This window comes from Callorhinus ursinus, unplaced genomic scaffold (assembly GCF_003265705.2).
Source record: "Callorhinus ursinus isolate GAN/ISIS: 27379988/994484 unplaced genomic scaffold, GSC_fseal_2.0 scaffold10, whole genome shotgun sequence".
NCBI lineage: Eukaryota > Metazoa > Chordata > Mammalia > Carnivora > Otariidae > Callorhinus > Callorhinus ursinus.
In genome coordinates, this window is record NW_027397072.1 from 59,763,425 (window position 1) to 59,784,486 (window position 21,062).

The following is a 21,062-nucleotide window of genomic DNA, read 5'->3' on the forward strand; positions in this document are numbered from 1 at the left end:
GAATAAGGGACTCAGACACAAAGAAGTGAGTCACCAACGAAGAGATTTCAGCCAGTGCCAGTGGCTTGTAAGGAAAGTCAGAGGGGAGACAGGTGGTTTCCTCTTTTCACAGAGGACACCCAGTGAGTGAATTTTACCACTGCGGAGATCTCCAAAACCCCTCAGGTCCCCACTGAAGACAGTCCAGGCAACTGGTGATTTCGGGCGGCCTGGCCTGTTTTCTGGGGAGGGTAGACTGGATGTGGAAGGAAGATTGGTCAGCCTGGCGCAGAGGAAACAGGGGAGGAGAAAACCAAGCCAAGAAGCATCTTCACCACAAGTGTTTTACCTGAAATACCCCCAAAAATGAGTCATGAAAAGAAAGCAGAAAAACCAGTGAGATGTGTAACCAGGTTCTCTTTTCGGTTCCACAAAGTGGGGAGAAGTTGTGGCAAGCATTGCCAATGGAGGGAGCACGGTGCGCTTGAGCAATCTGCACTCCCCCGCCATGCTTGCCGCTGCTGGCAGGGGCAGAGAGGGGAAACTGAGACTGTGCACCAGTAGGAAAGCCCCTGCAGGAAGCCAGCCGTTGCTCCAGGTTACCGGGGCAACCAGCAGAGGCTCTTCTCCCTTCAGAGAGGATGGAAGTCAAGATGTACCCTGCTCTGTGGGCCCAAATAGGAGAACTTTAGCTAGGACAGAATCCAATAACAGCCCTCCCTGCGCATTTCCATCTCACTTAATCCACCTCTCAAGGGGGTCAGGGCCAGGGTGGGATTATACCCATTTGACAGGTGAAGAAACTGAGGCCTTGCACTATTAAGCAACTTGCCTAAATTTACATGGCTAAGAAGTAGCTCAGATCCAACCTGAGTCTTCAAACTGTAAGTCCAGTGCATATTCCCCTACACGGCCTGTCAAGTCCTTGGCATGGGGTCTTTTCAAGGGCTCTCACTTCTGCGAGTGCAGGCACGACTCCTTCCCCTCCCCATCAACACATGGCACGGGAGAACTGGCAGTGCAGGGGCATGCGGCGAGCCCAGCCGCACAGTGTGGTTAGCCAACACTCTGACGGAGACTCGAACCCAGCACTTTCCCCATGACACCAGCTGGCTGCTTTCCCCTCACCGCATCTGGAAAAAACGACTCAGGTGACAGTGGACTACTCTGTCATCCTCATATATGGAACAGGCCACGTCGTTTATGTTGTTTACACAGCACTTCAACGCGGGACATTTGCCCTGGCTTTCCCCCAAGGCTTTATTAAGTAAAGGTCATGATGTTTGTTAAAATTTGAGTGCAGGGGTGCCTGGCTCACAGGAAAGGTCAAGGTAAGGTTGATTTCTGGAGGCCTCTCCACAGATAGGTATGAATCCCACCCACACCACCCCTGGTTGGATAACCAGACTCAGGAGCTCCAGCTTGCCCCTTCCAGTCTGGCTTTTGTGAGCTCCGAGTCTGACTGGGCTGCCCCTTTTCTCACCTGCCTGAGGTCAGTGCTGCAGAACATGCCAACACCTGAAGAAAGGCAGGAAGAGAGAGATTCAGGTCCGAAGACCATTTCCAGTTCCCTCTGGAATGGTAATGTTTCTCTGGCTATAAAGAGAAGTTTCTGGTCCTAACTCCAAAGAGGACCTGTAACTGTTCCTCATTCTCTCTGGCTCTTGAGTCCAGGTTCAAGGCCCTGAGGGGGCCTGAAGCCCCTCGCCTGGTCAGTGTACTAAGATCTGGCTCGGGTATTTGGCTTCCTTCTCTGCCCAGAACAAAGAAGTCAGCAACAGCCACAGCAGCCTCTCCAAGGCAGTGGTAGGAAACGAAGCCAACCCCTTCCTGCCCACCTCTGTCCCAATAGGTGATATTTGTGGAGGTGGTAATGGGTCAGGTGGTAGGGAGCTGGGCTGAAACTTTAATTGGCCTTGAATCACCCATTGTTCCTGTCTTTCTTGAGTGATTAAAATGTTCTGAGAGGGGCGCCTGGGTGGCTCAGATGGTTAAGCGTCTGCCTTCGGCTCAGGTCATGATCCCAGAGTCCTGGGATCGAGTCCCGCATCGAGCTCCCTGCTCCTTGGGAGCCTGCTTCTCCCTCTGCCTCTCTCTCTCTCATGAATAAATAAATAAAATCTTAAAAAAAAAAAGAAAAATGTTCTGAGAGACCCCAGGTAGGTGAGAAAAGAGGCAGTCTTTGCCCTTCTCTACTAGGAGACTGCCCCTAACAGAAAGGGGTATTCTCACTGTCATCCTGTGGCAGCAAAGAATGGAGGGAGGGAAGGATTTCCTCCTCTCTCTAGGGAGTAAGCAGGCCTAGGAATTGCCCTTGGTGGGGGCTGACGTGGCCCCTCCAGATGGAGGCCTGTGGGTAGCAGTCACTTCTCCTCTGAGGCAGATGGAAATGACTCTCCTCAGGCTCCTTTCTCTCCTCCCCAGTCAGTGGAGCCTGTCTTCAGATGAGCTGAGGGGGGAAGGAAGGTCATGTCCTCTCCCTGAGGCCTGGCAGTCACCAAGTCATTAGTCTCCTGAGCTACAGAGGCAGATTGATGGCAGTAAGATGAGAAGGCTGGAGTAGAAGAGACTTCTGGAATTTGTACCAGAAATCCTGGGGAAGGAAACTCTTATGTTTGGGTGTGGGAAGGAAGTTTAATTTCTTTTTAGAGAGATCGAGTTTCAACATAGGTTACCGGCATATTACAACAGACTCATTTCACAGATGAAGAAATTGAGAGTTGGAGGACCTGAGAGAAAAAGAAAGAGAGATGGACAGACAGAATGTGAGATCTGCTGCCTGCGGGGCACGTACCACCTTCTGACAGTAGCAATAAGCCAGGAGACCCTGGGGTCTTGTGAGTTCTTGAGAGATGCACCTGCTTAGACTTTGGGGAAAGGTGGTACAAGTGAGGCCGAGCATACAACCTCCTTCTAGCCCACACTCCTTAAAGTAATCAATGATTAAAGAAAAAAGAAAAGGGCCAAAAGTTAGCCAGAGGCAACCAAATATGGAAAATAGTACAACCACATAAGACTTAAAAAGTGTCAAGAGGAAAGAAACAGAGGATCCCAGATGGAATGTTAGTTGTCTCTCCCCACCCCTACACATCTGGAGCTGAATGAGAGGAGAAGGTTAAAAAATAAGATCCCAAGAAGAGTCACCAATACCTCAGTTTGGCACAAGGAGGGCCGAGAAGCTACACAGGCAGTTTGGGAAAAGTCATAGAGACATCCTAGAGAGGAGTCCCTGGGCCTGCTATCAGGGGGCCCTGTGATAGACTGTCCTTTTACCTCCTGGTACAGAGAGGGCACCTTTCACATGGGAGATCTATTTCCTGCTTTCTGGAGACAAAGGTGAGGGAAGACTGAGTGTTCTTCTTGCACTGGCTGTTTCTTAAGTAACTTTAATTCAAAATAATCAATATGCCAAAAGTGGCACATTTTGGGATGGCTGGCCCTAGAGCCCCATCAAAGAAACCAGCAGGCTCTGGAAGAGCGCTGGACTTGCCTTTGGGCCAAATGGCCAAAGAACCAAAGAACCAAAGAACCAAAGATTGTGTGGCCAAACACAAGCCATCTGCCCAGCATTGTGTGGAAATAGAGTCAATAGTTTTGACCCACTAGCCTAAGCCTTGGTCTGAAGGCAGTGCCGCACTCCATAGGACAACACCAAAACGTCCCTTAAGGAAGTCCTTCCTCCATAACCCAGAGCACAAGAAGGAGAAGTCCCAAGAAAGATGACGCCACGGTAGATAAGCCATGAACAAGAATTATGAAATCTATAAGAAAGACTAAGAACACTAAACGTAGTTTTTAGACCCCCAAAGCAAGAAAAATTTAGATTTTAGGAACTACAGATAATAGACAATCTTGAAGAGATTTTAAATAAAAATGTATATAAAACTTCAGAGAACTAAATGAGAGAATAGCCACCATAAATAAGAACAGGTAATTATGGGGCACCTGGGTGGCTCAGTGGGTTAAGCGTCTGCCTTCGGCTCAGGTCATGATCCCAGAGTCCTGGAATGGAATCCTGCATCAGGCTCCCTGCTCAGCAGAGAGCCTGCTTCTCCTTCTCCCTCTGCCTGCCTCTCTGCCTACTTGTGCTCTCTCTCTATCTCTCTTCAAATAAATAAATAAAATCTTTAAAAAAAAAAAGAATAGGTAATTATGAAATGAAAGCAGGCAAATATTCTACAAAGTAGAAATAATAGAAACAAGTGATGTAGTTATTAACTGGACAAAGCCTTATTTGTGTTTTCCAGGCGTATGAGTGTTTCTTTATACTCAAGCATTCACATGGACATACACAGAAAAAGATGCAGAAGAATATGCATCAAGTTGTGAATAGCAGTTAACTCTGAGAATGGGCTGGGGGTATTTTCTTCTTTTTGCCTATCTGTGTCTCCTTTTTTTTTTTTTTTTTTTTTTTTTACAGTGAATATGTAATGTTTCTATCAAAAGAAAAATAAATAAAAGACATATTTTAATTTAATTTTTTGACTTTTTAAAAAGATTTATTTATTTATTTGAGAGAGAAAGAGTGCTTGAGCAGGGAGAGAGGCAGAAGGAGAGGGAGAATCCCAAGCAGACGCCCCCGCTGAGCTCGGAGCCTGATGTGGGCCTCAATCCCTCCACTCTGAGATCATGACCTGAGCCGAAATCAAGAGTCAGCCACTCAACTGACTGAGGCACTCAGGCACCCTGACACATTTTAATTTTAAAATGATGGGTGTTGGTAGGGCTTCTGGTTCAGCCTATGTCACTGAGTACAAAATAATCATGAATTAAACCATGAGAAATTAATAAAATTTTATCACATGAAAATAGTTAAATAAATTTGGGGCAAATGTTTAGAATATATTTGGGATAGTCTGCCTTTATACAGACTAAATGTCATATCCAAGATAAGTCACTTCAAAGATAGTATAATATTGTGATTTACAATAGGAAATATGTACAGCTGAGCAACGCAGGGCTTAGGGGCACCAACATCCACACAGTTGAAAATCCATGTATACCTTTTGACTCCGCCAGTGTGGGTCCCTGGTGATCTGGGAGATAGGATTTGGATCTTTCACCAAAAACTTTACTAATAGCCTATTGTTGACACGAAGCCTTACCAATAACATAAACAGTTGATTAACATGTATTTTGTATGTTATATGTATTATATAAATGTATTATGTACTGTACTCTTATAATGAAGTAAGCTAGAGAAAAGAAATGCCATTAAGAAGTCATAAGGAAGAGAAAATACATTTACAGCACCTGTACTGTATTTATTGAAAAAATCTATAAGTGCAGTTCAAACCTGTGTTGTTCAAGGGTCAATTGTAGTAGTTCTGATTCTGAGTCCACAACAAAAGTCACAGAGGCAGGTGCCCAAAACTCAAATCACTGACAAATCACTGCCTCTCACATGGGTATCTTGTGGGTGAGGAGAAACAAAGGTTATTTATTTAATGATGACTAATGAGCAACATCACATAAGGCCGCTAGTAATAAATCAAAATGATTTAAAGAACATAACCTAAACAGATGTTTTCCAATCCCACTGTAATGTGTTTTCCCAGGACATAGCATCCTAAGGGAGTGAGTCACAACTACAGTGTGAAAGAAAAATCTTCTACTCCAGGCCCCTGCCCACAGTTCCTTCCTTCCCCTGGCAGGGCTCTGGTATTTCATCACTACTACCTCAGCAGATAAAGCCTTTCTGTACTTCTCTTTGGTGCCACCTCCTCTTTGCTTCAGTGGGACCAGCAGAGGACTTTGCTATGAGTGCCAACCCAGCCATCACCCAGAGCAATGTTGTCCAATCCATATGTCACTGGGACATTGGCCATGAGCAGCACAACTCCCAGGTTTTTGTAGCTGCCATAACTGCCCAGCGAGGACATCATCACATATTGTGACCATGGTCTCCATTACCCCATATTGTGCCCTTGTGCCAATTAGACCAAAGCGTGCCCTTCCTCAAGACACTGGACTTCCTCTATCAGAAACCGTCATGATATTCTGATTTTGTTAGGATACAATACTTGGCTGCCATTTCCTGTAAAGATTTGTCTGTAGTGTCTGTCATGGGATATAGACGGTCCTTTGGAAATGGCTCAGCACAGTCTACACAGCTCTCTAACCACCCTTGGGGACTGTGTCTCTTCAGCAGTATTCACAGCTTGTTTACATGGCTCCAAAAAGAACAGCACTGTTCCTTCCATTTTCTTAAGGCTTCCTTGCTTCTTTCACCCAGGGCTGGGTCACAACCTTATCGGCCATCAACCACCATCAACCATCCAGGGGAACATTCAAAAGATTCCTTTCCACAATTTCAAACCACAGCCTTCTAATTTGAAGGGAACTTTTTGCCCACCAGGCATACTGTTAAGAAGTCAAAGTCACCTTTGTCTCCCCACCACCACCACCCCCCACCCCCCGCCCCACCCCAGCGATATAAACCTGCTCCCCTAGGGGCCAGCAGTTAATCCTTAAAATTCTTTTCATTTCTTCTGGCAGTCCTAGCACATTCTTGTGCAAAGTGGATACCTGAAATCCCATTTGGGTATGCCAACATACATCCCTTCCTTTGCTTAAGGCTGTGGTCCCAGAAGCCTCTGCCACATGATTGGGATTGGTCAGACATACCCTACCCTCAGGAGCCCAATCCTGACCTGCTCCAAAATGGTCTACTTCCAATCATGGGCCACGTTGTCTCCGATTCACAATGGATGCTATTTAACAACCAAAGCCCTACAATAAGGTGTTTACACTAAACCAAGAAGCCCTTTCCCTCTGCATTTGCACTAGCTTAGATTTGTTGGGAAAAGAGCACCTTAAGGAAGACATCAGTGTTCACTGAGCATCTTTATGAGCAGCGCTCTAGGATAGACACAGAAGGGGACCTAAGGTGGATAGTCAAGGCCTATTCATGGGCCTTGCAGTGTGCCTCCACGAGGCAGAGGGCAGAAGAAGCTTTCCAGTTTAATCTGGAAGATGAGAAGAGTCACCATACCGGGGCGCCTGGGTGGCTCAGCCAGTTGAGCATCCGACTCTTGATTTTGGCTCAGGTCATGATCTTAGGGTTGCGACATTGAGCCCTGCCTTGGGCTCTGCACTCAGCATGGAATCCGCTGGAGATTCTCCTTCTCTGTCTGCCCCTCAACTTCCCTGCTCTCACTCTCTCGCAAATAAATAAATAAATAAATAAATAAATAAATAAATAAATAAATCTTTCAGGAAAAAAAGAAGAGTCACCAATTTTGCTGTTTGCTTGCCACCATCCCAGTTTACACATCGTGTCCCAGTGTAATTAGTATTTATATTGCTTTTCACTCTTAAAAATGTCACAGTTTGGAGGCTAAGAGTTATAGAGTCACCATAGAGATAAGACATTTTCACATAAAAAAAAAAAGCTTAGAAATCCAGGGGGGAACACGCTATCAAGTGCTGGGTAAAGGGCTGTCACAGTGCTTTTTAGGAAACAGAGGGTCCAAGGGTTGAAGTAGCTTCCTGGACCATGAGGCCTGCTGGGGATCTCTGGAGCCAGTATCTATGGCTATTTCCTTACCAGCCCTTCCACACACCCTTCCCAGCAGAGAAAATGGGGCTTCTGGAGAATGGCGGGGGTCGGGGGAGACACATGGGGTAGACACAGTGCCCCCCAAGAAAGTCTGCTTCTGTCGCTTATAAAGACAAATAAAAGGTTTTTAAATATTTTTAAGGGGGAATTAGAGAGTGTGATGGATTTTAAAGCTATGAAGACTACTTGGCATTCACACATACCACAGATTTGGATGCTGAGTGGAAAGATGCTTAGGGTCTTTGTGTATGTGAGAGAGAGATAGAGAGGGAGAAAGAGAGAGAGAGGATGTACATGTCGATCTGACTGCATTTTAGAGGCCCAGTTAAATTATTTAGTTTTGTCCCGGGACACCTACCCCCCTGTGCCTGCCTTGTCATTGCTATGCACTCGCTCACCCCCCAGGTTTGCCCCGCTCCTCCCAGGGGCCACGGTTCTTATAGTGTGAAGGCAACAGGTAAAGGCTCTGTTATCCCCAGCATCTGCCTTTGTCTGAAATAAGAGCTAATGGGATACCTGGCTTGGGTGCCTATATTCAGTTCAGTTATTTATCCTTCGGGTGGTTAACCCCACTCATATCTTGACATGTCCCCCAAGCACCCTGCTGATCAGGGGCTTTCCTCTGTGTTCTCGTGTCTAATTCTAGTGGCTCCTGGAAGCCTTGAATGGGAGAGCAGGCAATGGGGGCGGCAGGGCAGAGCCAAATTCTGAGACCCCAAGCCTTTCCCTGGGACAAGGACAAAGAAAATCCCCACAGGAAGGAAGACAGGCAGGCCAGCAACACCCTAGTCACTGACATCCTTCTGCAAATTGTCAAAGAAGAATTTTCAAAAAGTCAAAAACATGGCACAACATGGATGAACATTGAGGACATGATGCTAAGGGAAATAAGCCAGTCACAAAAGGACAAGTCCTGTATGATTCCACTTAACGTGATATATCTAAAATAGTCAAATTCATAGAGGCAAGGAGTACAACAGTGGTTGCCAGGGGCTGGGGGTCGGGGAGGGGAGTTGTTTAATGGGTGTGAAAGTTTCTGTTCTGCAAGATGACAAAGTTCTGTTTTACAACAATGTAAATATTCTTAAAACTACTGAACTTTACACTTAAAAATGCTTAAGATGGTACATTTTCTGATGTATGAGTTTTTTGGTTTTGTTTTTCTTTTTACCACATACATACTCACAAACATGATTCTGCAGGGAGAGCACAAGGGAGTTTTTCAGCATGATGAAGTTGTTCTATCTTGATGGTGGGAGTAGCTGCACAACTTCTCTATGGGTAAGATTCATAGAATTGTACATGAAAAGAGCCCATGTTGCTATATGTTAATTTTTTTAATGAAAATTTTTAAAACAGAGGGCGCCTGGGTGGCTCAATTGGTTAAGCATCTGCTTTCACCTCAGGTCATGATCCCAGGGTCCTGGGATAGAGCCCCAAGTCAGGTTCTCTGCTTAGTGAGGAGCCTGCTTCCCCCTCTGCCTGTCACTCCCCCTGCTTGTGTTCTCTCCCCCCCTTCTCTGTCAAATAAATAAAATCTTAAAAAAAAAGAAACATTTTAAAACATAGTCATACAAACGTAGACTGAACATGTCTCAAAAGTGAATTTAATTAACTAATGAGAGAATCAGGATGGTAAAGCTGGTTCAAAAAAGTACAGAAGACACCTAAGTCTTTGTAATAATAACTGAAAGAAAGAGTATTGAAATAAGTTTGTTGAACTGCATCATAGAAAATAAAACCTTAGCCTTTTGACTAATATTTTTATTTGCATCACTATACAATAATTGCTATCGGTTTTCTACGCCTTCCTTATAAAGTTGTAAAATACCTTAACTGATAGTTAATAGGCACATCAGAAAAAGGTCCAAACCCTAGGAAGCCAGATCACTATCCCCCACCCCCACCCCACCCCACCCCACCCCCCGCAGGAGTGTGGACAGTGCCCAAGCCCAGCATGACTCAAGGGCTTGCAGGAATCCCTTTGTCCCATTTCCAAATCCTGGACAATTTCTCCTAACTGTCCAGATGAGGGGAAGCAGGGAAATGTGAGACCCAGAGCTGTGCCAGGGAGTTAACAGTGCATGGTGCTCTCAAAGAAGCGATGGGCCTAGGGATGCCCTGTGGTCCTGAGGAAGCCAGCTGGTTCTTGTCCTAGTAGGGGATCAGCAGTTTCCAGGAACACAGGCATTTAGAGAATCCACTGTAGAAACAAAAACCGAGAAGAAGTGTCTGGCTCCACAAGCCACCCAGATCATTCTCAGGCCCACCAGGCTCATCCTTGCCCCCGGGTTCTAGACTCATGGCAGAGGGGCACAAGCGTGGGGCCTGGCGTCTGTCCTTCCAGGTGTCACAGACACCATTCCGACCTCTGTGACTTCAGGTGGATCCCTCTGCCTTTTTCTTCCAGGCACTGGAAATGGAACGCATATGGGGCTTTATTAACCCTATCCGCTCAGAGGGGAGCCCCAGAGAAAGCCTGGAGCAGATGTGGAAGTGGATTTGGCCTCCTCTGGAGATCTCCGGCAGAACGGGAGGGGGGTCTTGCCAGCCAGCCTTAGGCTGACATCTTAGTGCAGGTGGATCCCTGTGACTGGCCCCACAAAATCCAAAGCTCTGGAAACCGTGGCCCCTGGGCAGCTGCAGGGTCTTCCTCTGGGAAAGGGAGGAGCAAAGCTGCTTTGCAGGAAGGGGAATGCAGAAAATGTGTGTGTATTGTGGGGGGGGGGGCGCTCAGAGCAGGCAGAGAGGGGCTGCTGGAGCATCTGAACAAAACGCCCTGATAACTTCAGGGTGTAGGGACAGGGACAGCCTAGGCCAGGGCCCCTCCAAGGGCAGCCAGATGCCCTGTTTACACCCTGGTCACACTGGGGCAGCCGGAACTGGAAGCTGAATTCTTCACCTCCCGGGCAACGGTGAAGAGAACATGAGAGAGGGGATCGCTTGCCCCTTGGCATGCATGCCAGCCAGCCTTCTTCCCAGGGCTTAATAATTCAGATCTGTCAGCCTAGTGGGCCCCAGGCCTGCAGCGGAGCTTGAGCTGAGGCCTGTGGTTTCTGTTTCCCTTGCTGCCTCCCGCACGAGCTCCCCGGGCCTGCCTCCCCACGCTGAACTTACGGGAGTTGTTGGGGGAGGTCTCAGGTTAAGGTTGTCACTGAGAAGACCCTCCTTGGGCACACCCGCCAGCCCCGGTAGCCCTCACTGACCTTCAGCCGTGTCTCAGCCTGCTTTCCCCGCCCGTCCCTGGGGTGCTGTCCCACAGCTCTGGTTACTGTTCTCTCTGCCACTCGCCCCCACCCTGCGCCCAGCCCCCAGGGATGCTGGAGTCACACCTCACTGGATGCAGTTCAAGGAAGGGAAGTTCTCATGACTCACCCCTCTCCCTCTGTCCTCTTCATGCTCCCCTCCACCTCACCCCCCTGCCCCAGCCTCCTCCATTCCCAGGCCTGAGCTCACTGCTACGTAGGGGGACCCACGAGGCAGAGGGCAGGCCTCCAGTACCTCCTCTCCCTTGAGATCCCAGACTCTGTTCTGCAACTGTCAGGAAAGCCCCAGACTCCTGATGTGGTGGTGGGGATGGGGGCGGGGGGCGATGGTCCTGTGGCCTAAGTGTGTGGGCTGAGCTGAGAAGGATCCCGTGGGACCTCATTCCCTCTAGGGAGGGCAAAAGAAGGGGCAGGTTCCTGGCATTCCTGTCAAGGGCTGAGCCAGGAGAAGTAGCCACTGAAAGCGTCTCCACCCCAGACACAGGCTGGGGCACAGGGTCAGTTGCCGCCCTGGGTTCTGGGCCCCCCACCATGCACCATACCGGGGACAAGCAGGGGTCTGAACAGAGCAGAAGGAGAGGACTCCAGGTGGTGGCACTTTTCACCAGAAGCCAGAACAAAGCTGTTGCTGTAGCAACAACAAAACAAACAAACAGCTCACGTGGAACAGGTAAGAAGCCTTCTGCCTTGGCACGCATAGTTGCCAACAGAGGCCTGGCAGGCCGCAACTCAGGCCTGCAGAGGAATCAGGAGAGGCCTGGGCAACAGTCAGGAGAAATCTGGGAATGCAGAGGAGACCGGGGTCCCTGGAAGGTCTCCTCTCTCTTGGGCAGCAGGAACCATCTCAAGGGGACTGAAAATTTCTGTGCCTCTTCTACGAGAAAGAGCCTAGAGCCAAGCTTTGCTGACTTTGGCACCCAGACAGAACCTCCTGGGTGGGAGGCAGGGAAAATACCTCTTACATAACTTAGTTTATGGTTTAGCTTTTTGAAAGCCACAGCATGCCACTGATTCATAAGATTACTTTATCTGAGGCTGCTCCACAGTCAGTCTTCTTATCACTAGGCCTCCTTCTCACTAGAGAGGTCCCCCTCTGCTCAGCAGCTGGGGGCTAGGCCTGGCCTGGACCTTCACATCCTCACCCCAGCCTTGGGAGGGGGGAATCGGCAGCCTGAGGTAATGGAGGCTCCAAGGTTAAGCAATGACTTTTAAATCACCTCTCTCCACCTTGGGTTTCTGCTAATCATGTTTTGGACCCAAATGTGGGTTGTCATATTTCCCTGGTAGAGGTAATTTTGAAGCCTATGACAAAAGACCACATAGAATGTGATTCCATTGCTATGGAATGTCCAGAATAGGCAGATCTATAGAGACAGAAAGTAGATGGTGGTTGCCTAGGGCTGGAGGAGGACTGGGGGAGTTGAGGGCCTAAAGGGTACAGGGTTTCCTTTTTTGGATGAAAAATATTCAAAAATTGATTGGGAAGATGGTTGTACAACTCTGAATATATTAAAAACCATTGAATTGTATACTTTATTTTTTTAAGTTTTTATTTACTTATTTAAGGAATCTCTACAACAAACATGGGGCTCGAATTCAAGACCCCAAGATCAAGAGTCACATGCTCTTCCAACTGAGCCAGTCAGGCGCCCCTCTATTGTATACTTTAGATGGGTGAATTTAGATAGATGTGAATTATATTTCAATAAAGCTGTTAGAAAATAAATAATTTTGACAGATTGTGACTCACAAGATGGTTTGCCATTGGGGTATGGGCTCTGCATCCACCGTCAGGCCAGCTGTCACTCTGACCAGCATGTCCTCCTCCTTGGATGCATTTTATTCTATTTTTTTTTTAAGATTTATTTATTTATTTGAGAGAGAGAGAGAGAGATAGAGCATGCGCGCGAGCGCATGCAAGGGGGGAAGGGGCAGAGGGAGAGAATCTCCAGCCCCCCCACATGAGATCATGACCTGAGCCAAAATCACCAGTTGGATGCTTAACCGACCCAGCCACCCAGGTGCCCCTCCTTGGCTGCATTTTAAAAGCTCCTGGTGTGAAGGTTTGCTGTCATCCACCCTCACCCTCATTCCTTGCCCTTACTCCCAGCGGGCACACTGGCCTCAGGGGCAGCAGGGCCCCACAGAGCTCCCTCTGATGCTCTTGTGTCCACTCACGTGGAAAAGAGCACAAGGGCCCAAGCAGCACCTCCCCTGCCTGCTCTGTCTGTGAGGGTAGAGAGGAATGAGCTAGCCTGGATTGTTAAGAATGTGACCGGAAAGCCGCAGAGGTTCCAGGGGGAGGGAGGCTGAAACTGTGGAAGACTGCCTTGCACCCTACCCCAGACTTGGCCACCCAGAGCTATGGACTTGCACTGGGCTAGTGGTAAAATGAGGCCTTCATTCCCTAAGAGAAGACAACAGGAGATCTCTCAAAACTGCATGTCCTCCGACCTCAGCGTCGGTGCCAAGGCCTTTGGATGGTTTCCCTAAGACATTGATTCCCTTTGCTCTGTGGGGCCTGGAATGACCACAGCTCTTGGGCTGGTAACCTCAGACTGTTTGCAACCTGGTCTGAGTTTCCAAATTTCCTCCAGTTTACCCAAGTAATCCATGTTGTGCTAAGAGGTAAAAATAGCTGGGCGAGGGATGCCTGGGTGGCATCTGACTCTTGGTTTTGGCTTGGGTCATGATCTCATGAGTCAAGAGATCAAGCCCCGAGTTGGGCTCCCTGCTCAGTGGGGAGTCTGCTTAAAGATTCTCTTTCTCTCTCTGCCCCTCCTCCCTTCCCCTTCTAAGAAATAAATAAATCTTAAAAAAAAAAAATTGGGTGAAATGATTGCCTAGACCAGTGGTTCTCAAAGGGTGGTCCCAGGACCAGCAGTATCAGAATCACATGGGAACTTGTTAGAAATGCAAATTCTTGGGTTACCCCAGATCTACTGAATTGGAAACTCCAGGAATGGGGCCCAGCAATCTGTGTTTTAAGCCATCTAGGGGAGTCTGAAGCACATTAAAGTTTGAGAACCATGGCATAGATCCTAAGGTCCCTGTGGCATAGGGACATATGCCTTGTTGCAATGTGTATCCTCAGCTTTTAGCTGTGTCTGCTTGGTATATGGTAAGAAATCATGAAAATTTTATTGAATGAATGAATGAATGAATGAATGAACGAACAAATGAATGGTCCAGCTCCATTTGCCATTGATTGTTTTCTCCAACCAGGGGCCAACCAGGACATTTGCAAACTGATAAAAAGGAAAGAGTGTGGGTATAGCCGATCTATCACTTCAGCTTCTAGTTGGCTCAGTTTGGTGTCTGAATTATTAAGCAGGACTTACAGCACATTTACGTTTTCTTTTTAGAGATGAGGACTTGGCTCTGATAATTCTTTCCTAATCTCCAGAAACAGAAGCACTTTCTATTTGATTTTTGAACCAAGCTCTCCCCCTACACTCTTCTGGCCCTGGAAGGAAAAGGAGGATGCAGCTGGAAGGATGTTTTTGCATTTTCAGGTTAAAATGTACCCAAATTACTATACGTCTGGCTCCCAGGAGAACCAAGAAATACAGGCCAAGCATTTCTTAGAAATCCTGGGGGTGAGAAGGTTACACACAACAAGGAATACACCTGCTTCCCTTTCCCACCCAGTTGGTGCCCTCCCTCAGCCGATTCTGAATTACGGGCCACCTTCCTGATTCGCTGCTACGGCCACCTCCCTCAGATGCCCCCAAGCTGGGATTCCTCTGGACTCAACCTCCCCAAACCGCCTACTCTGTCACCCAGCCCTGTTGCCTTTCTCCTGTAACCACACACATGTGAGGCAGCGAGATGCTGGCCTCGCGCCGGGCACAGCGCCAGGACACTGAGGTGGCGTCAGCTTCTGGAGCTCAGGCTGCCCACCAGCAGCCCCACCCTCATGAAGGCACCCCCTCCACTGACATGCACTGACCGAGCTCTGGGGCCCTCCACCCCTCTGGACATCCAGCACCTTCTCTCTCTCTCTCTCCTTTTTGTTTTAGAACAAGGCCTCTGCAGCAGGATGATAGAAAAGCCAGGCTGAGAAACTCACCCATCCCTTGTTTTCTGGGCTATAAGCTCGTCATAAGAAATAAAGTATCCCCCCTCCTCCTAATGGATCACCAGGGCTTACTCCTGTGGGTTTCGGTCGCCCTGACTCAGAGAGGCAAGGCTTTATTATTTTTATCAAGGAGGTAAAGAGTTGGGGGGAGGGCTTAGAAGCAGCCAGGGAGGGGAGCTGCCCCAGGTGCAGGAAAAGAAGGGGGCTTCACAGGTCCCATAACACAAAGGGATCTGCATCCCAGGAGTAGAGGTGCCTTGAGGGTGAGAGACAGAGGCACCAGGCTGGTGACCTGAGTAGCCCCACAAAGCTGTGTCCTAGCTCAGTTTGAAAGAGGAGGAGTCACATAGCCTGGGAGAGATCCCCAGGCTGGGGACAAAGGGCACTGGGAGACCAGCCTGTGCTGCACTAGAAATGGCTCTTCCCAAGCCTGTGCAGCCTGGGGTCCTGTGCACCCACAGGCTGTGGGGGGCTGGGGGGGTGAGGAGGGTTGGGGGATGATGTAGGAGAGGAAGGACAGAACCCTAACAAACCACAGACGCCCTTTCCAGTCCCAATGGGCGGGGCCAGGTGAGATTTGCTTTGTCATTCCTCACACTTTGGGAGAGCTTGACAAAAATTTCACGTCTCCAATGGACTGTAAGCTCCTATAGACCGGGGATTGGTACTTTCAAAGTCCTGCCCCAGCACTTAACAGTGACAGACACAAGGTCGATGATGGCTTGACTGGGAATATCATCATTTCTGTGTGCTCACGTTCTTCCTCCGTCCCTCTCCTCCTCACCCTGCCCCTTCTGCTCTTCCTCCTCGTCCCTCCTCCCTTTCCTTCTTCTTCCTAGTCCTCTTCCATTTCTTCTAAAAAGTAACCTTTTCACGTGTAATTTACACACAGTGAAATGCACCTTTTTCAGTGTACAGCTCTGTTAAGTCTTATCGAGTCATGTGACCCCCATCACAATCAAGTTACAGAATATTCACCTCATCCCCAAAAGTTCCCTTGTCCCCCTTTGCAGTCAGTGCCTTTACCCAGCCCTCAGCCCCGGGCAATTTCGTATTAGTGGAATTACACAGCATGCTCTCTTTTTGTATCTGGCTTCCCTGGCTTAGCATGATGTTCTGGAGAAGTATCCATGTTCTTCATGTATGGTTCATTCTTATTGCTGAGTAGTAACCCCTTTTATGACTACATCACAATTTGTTTCTTCATTCACCTGTTGTTAGAAATTTGGGTTGTTTTCAGCTTGGGGCTCTCTCTCTCTCTCTGTCAATTAAATAAATAAATAAATAAAATCTGAGGGAACCAGCGAGAGAGGGAACACAAGCAGGGGGAGCGGGAGAGGGAGAAGCAGGCTTCCCGCGGAGCAGGGAGCCCAGTGCGGGGCTCGATCCCAGGACCCTGGGATCATGACCTGAGCCGAAGGCAGACGCTTAACGACTGAGCCACCCAGGCACCCCTTGTCAGTCTTTTTAATATTAGTCACTCTAGAGGGTATGTTGTAGTGTGATTTTAATGTACATCTTTCTGATGACTAATGATGTTGAGCATCTTTTCACATACTTATTGGGCATTCATATATCTTCTTTTGTAAAGTGGCGAAGTCTTTTGTTCATATTTTTAAAATAAACTTTATTTTGGAATAACTTCAGATATACAGAAAAGTTGTAAAGCTAATATTAAAAAGCTCCAATATATCTTTTACCCTTTTGGTCACTTTATAAATTGGGTTGTTTTCCTTATTATATTATTGAATTGTAAGAATCTGTTACATATTCTGAATACAAGTCAGATATATTTTTGCATTTTTTTTATTTGCACCAAATATTTTCTTCCAGTCTCCAGTGTATTTCTTAATTTTCTAAATGTGTTTTCCAAAGAGCAGATGATTTTTTGGACATTTTCTATTTTAGTGAATTTCAACTTGTCAGTTTTCTTTTATGGCAGTGCTTTTTTGCGTATCCTGACAAGTGAAGTTTTGCCTATCACAAGTTTGTGAATTTATCCTGTTTGCTTCTGCACATTTTTGTTACTTACTTTTAACTTGAACATACTTCAAGGATGATTCGTTAATATTTGAAACACCCTAATCATGAATAACAGTCCAGAGGCGATTATTTAGCTGTTTAAAAATGCTATAAAAATCTATACCAGAGGGTTTGTCAATGGGACTAAGGCATTAGAAATGCATTTTCGGGAGATGTACCGTATCATAGTCACATCAAGTCACATCATAGTCGGTCAAGATACTACAGTTGGCTAATAAGTAGCACAGGCTGCAAGAGGAGTTATAGTGTCTAGCAGGCTGGCCTCTATTGTCTACCTTCGTTGAGCATTTAAGGCCTGGGCCCTGATGGTCCTGAGTCCCCCCCAACTTCACCGAGGGGCCTGTTATCTGCCTCAACCACAAGGCTAGCTGACCCTGGAGCCTAGAGACTGTGACATTATCTCAGAGAGGACCTTGCAATAAAGGGGTCAGGTGGGTTCTCAGGGCAGAAAACAGGACTTCCCAACAGGTTGTATCAACTGTTTGGCTGGCTATTTGCTGGAAAGCATGTATGTATTTGGTAGACTTTGGTGTCAGGCTTGCTTTCAGTGGAGCGAACATCCCAGTAGGAGGTTGGTGTGACCTTTGAAGGATTCCAGACTAACCAAAAGAACCTGAGGACTGCTAAGTGACCAAATCAGCCTAGGTCAGTTCACATCATAAGGAAGAGGAGGGGAACTGTTTTAGGCGAAATAAGTAGTTATTGCAGGGGTGCCTTCAAAATGAGAATTCTAACAGAAGGAAGGATGCCTTCTCTGTTTTGGAGAGTATGGCTCACATCTGGCCCACATCTGGCCCACGTTAGGCGGGAGTTCGCACAGCTGCCTCAGAGGAACCTCTCCTCCGTGGCTACACCCAGCCCTGCTGCCAAGACATGCCTAGCCCTGACCCTGCTCCACCTGCCCCCAGGACCCTCGGTCAGATCCTGAAGTTTCTCTCTATAATCAGGACCCACCTCTGATTATGGTCTTTTCCTCCTGATGACATGCCCCTTAGCCAGGGCCAGAAGGGTCTCTGCTCCTCTAGGAGAGTCACCCCGTCTAAGTGAGATGAATCCTGCCAGGGCGCCTGGGCCCAAACTAGCGGCTCTGCCTTCAAGGGGCTCAGAAAAGGCCACTGTGCAGCCACACCAGACTTTCTCCTGATTCTTTCATTCATTATTACACAATCAAGTCGTCATGCCTATAAATCAGAAATGTGGAAAAACAAAAAAAACCCAAATCCCACCAACTGGCAAAAGATTTGAATAGACATTTCTCTGAGGAAGATACATAAATGACCAATAAACACATGCAAAGACGCTCAACATCACGGTTCATTAGGGAAATGCAATTCGAAGCCACAGTGAGATACAACTTCACATCCATTAGAATGGTTATTAAAAAAAAAAAAAAGCCAGAAAACAAAATAAAACAAAAAACAAGTGTTGGCGAGGATGTGGAGAAATTGGAAACCTCATATATTCCTGATGGGAATGTGAATTGGTGTGACTGCCGTGGAAAACAATTTGGTCATTACTTAAAGAGTTAAAAAATAGAATTACCATATGATGCAGCAGTTGCACTCCTAAGCATATCCCCCAAAAGAACTGAAAACTTATGTTCATACAAAAATTGTATTCAAATGTTCATAGCAGCATTCTTCATGATAGCCAAAAAGGGGAATCAACCCCATGTCCAGGAACTGATGAACAGATAAATAAGGTGTGGCATATGTCATATTACCATGTAATATTCAGCAGTGAAAAGCAATAAGGCACTGACAGGTGCTACAACAAGGGTAATTCTTGAAGACATTACGCTAAATGAGGCCAGACACTAAAGACCACATACTGTAGGATTCCATTTATATGAAATGTCCAGAATACACAAATCGATAGAGACAGAAAAGATTCGTGGTTGCCAAGGACTGGGGAGAAGAGTGACCACTAATGGATGTGGGTGATGAAATGTTCAGGTGAGGAAAATGTTGTGGAATTAAGATGGTGAAGATTGTGCACAACTCTGAATATACTAAAAACTACTGAACCGTACACTTTAAAATGGTGAAGTTTATGGTATGTGAATTATATTTCAGTCACATCCAGCAACCAACCAATCATAAGCACTGAATATTTAGACAGACATCTTTCCAGGTCTGTGTTACATAAATACTATGCACTTTAAAAAGGGTGACTATACCAAACTATGGAAAGAGCCCAGATGTCCATCGACAGATGAATGCATAAAGAAGATGTGGTATTTATATACAATGGAATACTACTCAGCCATCAAAAAGAACGGAATCTTACCATTTGCAACGAGGTGGATGGAACTAGAGGGTATTAGGCTAAACAAAATAAGTCAATCAGAGAAAGACAATTATCATGTGATCTCACTCATACGTAGAATTTAAGAAACAAAACAGAGGATCATAGGGGAAGGGAGGGAAAAATAAAATAAGACAAAATCAGAGAGGGGGACAAACCATAAGAGATACTGAACTCTAGGAAACAAACAGGCAGGAGGATAGGGTAACTGGCTGATGGACATTAAGGAGGGCATGTGATGTAATGAGCACTGGGTGTTATATGCAACTGATGAATCACCGAACTCTACCTCTGAAACTAATAATATACTATATGTTAATTAATTGAACTTAAACAAAATTAAATTAAATTTTTACAAGGGGGGAGACTATACTACTTATATTATTTGTTAACATGCATTTGTCACATAATAGTTTTTTTAATATCTGTCCATGTCAACATACATAGACTTACAATGTCTTACGGCTATGTATGTGCTATTATAGGGTTACAATAATTATTTAGCCATCTCTTATTACTCAATATTTAGGCTGTTGCCAGTTTTTACTCTTTACCAACAGCATGCTCGAATTTACCTCTTGATTTAAGTATCTCATTATTGCCCTAAGATAAATTTCAAGAGGACAGCTGCTGCATTTTTAAGATGTGGAGAAACTGTTAAACTGCCTCTCCCACAAGTTTGTGTAACTTCCCTGACACCCGGAAAGGTGAGGGAATCTAAGCTCCCATATCGGTTCTTTTACTCACTTTCCTCTTTGCTTATTTGCAGGTAGAAAAGTGGGAGCATATCCCTGTTTGATGTCTAACACTTTCACCGCCTGCCCTTTCACTCGGCACCCAGAGAACTTGCTGCAAAGTTGTCACGTGCCATTTTCTGAAGTCCCCCAATCCTCCTAAGCCAGCTTCTCCTTTGAGCTATTTATCAAATATCTGTTAATTTATGGATATTTACTCACTGAATATGTATTTGCTATATTTTATTATCTTTCAAATATTTTGACATTCTTTTTCATATTGACTACATGTCTGTTTTGTTGTACCCCAGTTCACTCTTCACAACACCCTGGGAGGTAGGTATCATACCCCTTTCACAGATAAGATAACTGAGTCACAGAGATCATTGACCTTGTAAGTGGCAGAGCCTGGATTCAAGCCCATGCTGTCTCATGCTAACGTCTCCCCTCTTTTCACTCAGGACATGGGATCATGCCCATCATTCCTCTGAACTTTCTTGAAATCTCCCTTCCTGAAGTCCAGGGCACACTGGCTACACACACACCACATGCTCTTCCCCAGATATCATACACAGGCTCACTGCTCCTTGTTGGCCAGAATTTACTTCCAACAACAGTTACCTTGACATCCCCTACATCTGGGAGAACACTGAGACCCTCCCTCAGATGTCTAGGCCCCGAAGTGAGCCTTATACCCCGGGTCCATTTGGATGATCATCATTGAAAACCAGCTTCAGCAAAGTGTGCAACTCAGAGCTAAAAGCCCCCACAGAAACGGAGCCCCACAACATACCTAGAAAAACCATGAGGTTTCTTAAACAGTGAGGTTTCATCTAAATTGTGCCCCCAAATGTTGATTTTTCTGGGGCAGCTGGTAATTTTCCAGAGCAACTCAATTCAAGACCAATGTGTGTTTAACAAGATTTGGTTCCTAAGACCACAGAGCTCCTGTAAGGAAAACAGGAGCCACTGTAGTTGGTTTGCAAAGCTGTTACAGAGCAGAGGACAGAGCAGGTGTATGAGGGATGGATTCCAGGGTGGGGGGCAAACATTGTGCCCTCGTTCCACAGGCTCCTTGGGTCCTCCAACAA

The 21,062-nt window shown here is 46.5% G+C and overlaps 1 protein-coding gene across 1 annotated transcript in view; it reads right to left on the reverse strand.

The window, feature by feature from the left end:
- The window catches only part of EHBP1 (EH domain binding protein 1), a 715,801-nt gene that overhangs the window by 632,034 nt on the left and 62,705 nt on the right, over positions 1 to 21,062 (reverse strand). The window lies entirely within an intron of this gene.